We start from the raw sequence: 3,758 nt of genomic DNA, 5'->3' as shown, positions 1-3,758 counted from the left end.
TCTAAAGCAGGCGGTTTAGAGAGCGAGTTAGTTCTTTGCGTTGGCTGCCGAATAATGGTCAGAAGGAATATCAGTTTTGAAAAAGGCGTTGTAAATGGTACGATGGGTTTCGTAACTGGATTCAAGAAGGACGAACATGGAAACGTTACTGGGATTTTTCTAAGAGTAGATCGCGAGCCGAATAACGACGACGCTAACACTGACTTTTTAGTTGAGAAAATTTGCGTCAAATTTTTGCTCATGGCAAACATTTACGTTAAACGCTCACAGTTTCCCTTCATCCTGGCGTACGCTACTACGATACACAAAAGCCAAGGCATGAGTTTAAAATGCGCCATTATGGATTTGGGTCCGAATTTATTCGGAACGGGCATGGCGTATGTGGCTTTATCGAGAGTGACGTCCTTGGCCGGACTCCATCTATTACAGTTGGATCCGACTAAAATTAAGGCGGATGGACGAGCCATTATGGAGTATAACAGGCTTCGCAAAAAATATAGGCCAGATCTGCCTCTTTTGGAAATAACGGAGTCGAAAAAAGTCGAGGTGACAAAAGAAGAGCGCCTACACTATCTAAAAGCCTTTTAGAAGGCGAGGAAGAGAGATGTGCAGAAACACCGAAGAAGAAAAGGAAAGCTCAACAGAGTTTGGATAGTTTGCCCTTGAAGGGTTTAGCTAACGATGAACAAGTAACGTGCTATTCTAATAGCGTTTTGCAACTACTCTTATTAGTGCCGGAATTAAGAGAATTGGTTAAATCTTACAATGGATCATTCGTTGAAAAGCCAGTTTTACGTTGCCTCCATAACACGATAAACGACATCGAGAGTTCTCAAGGAAGTTTAAGTCGTAAAGGGTTGGAACTGAGAATGGCTGTTGGAAATAATTTTACGCAAAACGATCAACAAGACGCCAGTGAATTTTTGATGGTGCTCTTGACGACACTAAGCCAAGAAATGGAAGCCGATTACTCTAAGGCTCCAAAAGATGTATTTTGGTCAAAGTCGCGAAACGTTACCAAATGCCCCAAATGTCAAGTTGAACAAAATTCGGAGAATATTGTTGAAAGCAACATTTTCAATCTTCCACTAGAAAACCGAGATAAATTGATTGGAAATCTCTAGAAAAAAGGATGAGATTAACAGAGGTACCATGCGTATTTTGTAACAACCCAAAAATACAAGAGCGTGATGTATTGATATCCAGCGGGAAGTACGTATTTTTGTGCCTTCTACGGGGCGATTACAGAGATGGTCGACCAATTAAGATTTCGACTAAAATATCAAACTTTGAAAATCAAAATGTCACTTTGAACAAGATTCTCTTTAAAACTAAAGGGGTGATTATTCATAAAGGTCAATCGTTGGCCGAGGGACATTATGTGAACTTTGTGAGAAAAGACAACGGCTGGTACGAGGTCAGCGATGCAATGATCAGAAAAAAGGAGAGATTCGTCAGTAGCTTGACTGACGTCACTGTTTTGCTCTTGGAAAGAGTCTAAACATAACGTGCCTGTAGTCCATATTAAATTTACCCCGAGTAAAGCCTAAAATTTCAATATTCGTACCAGAGAGGAGCATCATACCTGTCAGAGATATACTAATAGTTTCATATTCTCTTTAAAGTAATTTATGCTTGGGTAAGATTGTTGGCCCTCGAGCGCATGTTTAAGGTTTACAATGGTTTGAGATTAATTTTGATGTTGTCCAGACTATAATAACCGTGAAAGGGAGAGGAGGGAGGATTGTAGGGCCATGCTATTGTTACGAAAAAAGGCGATGATTCTTGCATTCATTTTAGAATTTTCTAGTGAAGGGTTTTTAGTACTCTGTATTAGTCTTGCCCCAATGGTGTTTTATGTAAAAAACACGCTAAAAACGTAACCCCTGTTGGTAATGCTATGTGATTAAATATAATTCTTTAATAAGCTGGTGAAACTATTGAGACAAACTCATCCTATTAGTTAACATTGAACAGATTTTTTGAACTGAGATTTAGACACTCGTATCCAAATTTTAAATAAATACTTATTAAAATTAATATATTCAAAGAGTTTTCTAAATATCAGTTTCGCATCTTCCATTTTTTTCTCTTTTAAGCGCGCTATTTTTTTTAAATTAAGACGCCCATAACTTTTTTACATTAACAATTTAAAACCATTCAAAAACATTAAATTAAATTAATCTAATCTAATATTATCCTGTTACAATATCAAAGATTAGCAAAGATTTTATGTTTAAATATTATCTATTAATATAACCTTTTCTTTCTATAACTTATCAATAATGTGTACCCGACCCAATCCGATGCCACTTACAAAAATTGATTTTTAAACTATTTATTAGTTAGGCTTAAAAAAAGCCATATGAAATTATTAATTTGTCCTATAACTAATATCCTACTATTGTTGTATAATTTGTTTTTATAAAATGTGAAAATTATTTCCCAAATTGTGGTTACCAATATATATAGACATTACCCTTGTAATTAAAACAACTAAACCATTTTTCCAATTAATATTCCAGTAAGTTTTGCATAATCTCTTTGTGTTTCTCACCAGCTGGGGTAGTCTGCGTGGCAGGTTGCATTGCGTAAATCCAACAGGGGTACAATTTGCAAAGCCTTCTAGAATACCTTTTTTTCCCAAAAACTAATAACCTTTTCAATGTCCCTTTGGTAACCCACGCGCAAAACAATAATTTCCATGTTCTTGCAGCACTGTTTCCAAACTTAAAGTTAAGAGTTACGTGACAAAATTTTAAAAATAGACCCTCAAAATCTTATATTTAAATGAACATATAATTGCTAGTAAATTGTAAAGTTTTCTTTCAACCCCCGCCCCTTTACATAACTAATATAACGAAGATTGAAATTAATTCGACATAAATACTACAAGCAGTGCATATTTTCAAGTTTGAAACATGCAATTTAAAGACTATTTTCGTACAACTACAAGCGTTTTGTCTCAACACGTGCTAGCTGCTAAGCTTCAACAGAAATACAATTCATCATAGCTATTACCAGTATAGTAAAAGATTAAACCTACACAGCTCAAAAATATAAGGATCATCATCATTATAAAAAAACCCGCAACAAGACTACGATAGACAAATCAAGAAGTATATTCAACTCCTCCACCGAAATAACAGACACTTTATACTGGCGTGTTCAAAGAGTCTTTGGATTAAGAACAGCAAAGATATTCAAAGAAATAACCCTCGTATTGGTCGAGTGAGTGTCTATAGAACGTCAAGCTCTACCAAGGCCAAATAATACATGTCAACTCTTTGGTTTCCCTATATAATTACATTACGGCTTGGCAAGCCTTGTCTTCAAGTTCATCAACACAATAGAAGTTCATAACAGCTATGAATTCGCTAAAAAAACCTTTTTCGAACAAAAGTTGCTTCAACGTTATTAAAATTTAGAACAGCAATGGTTTGTTACTAAAATTATGTACTTTATGTTGGGAGTTTGGGCGCACTCCTGTAAGCCAAGCTTCTGGGCGACAAAGTTTTGAGGGAATAAGGGACTTGTCAGCATGCCTACCCTACAGGAACTGACTACCCCGCGTCCGCGGGTGGTGAAATACCCCAAATCCCCCCTCCTTCACCACCCGATTAAACCTCAAGTACTTCACTCGTTACTCTAAAAAAACCAACTGTGATTAACCGCATAATCACCTTGGACTTCAAAATCAATTTCCATCAAAACGCTTAAAGGTAATATACCATCGTTATGAACGTTATTCTACGGAC

Source organism: Phalangium opilio, unplaced genomic scaffold, assembly GCF_054372755.1.
Source record: "Phalangium opilio isolate 3A_F unplaced genomic scaffold, DU_Popi_V2 ptg000093l_1, whole genome shotgun sequence".
Classification (NCBI taxonomy): domain Eukaryota; kingdom Metazoa; phylum Arthropoda; class Arachnida; order Opiliones; family Phalangiidae; genus Phalangium; species Phalangium opilio.
The sequence above is the reverse complement of the archived record's forward strand: the minus strand, read 5'-3'. Positions refer to the sequence as shown.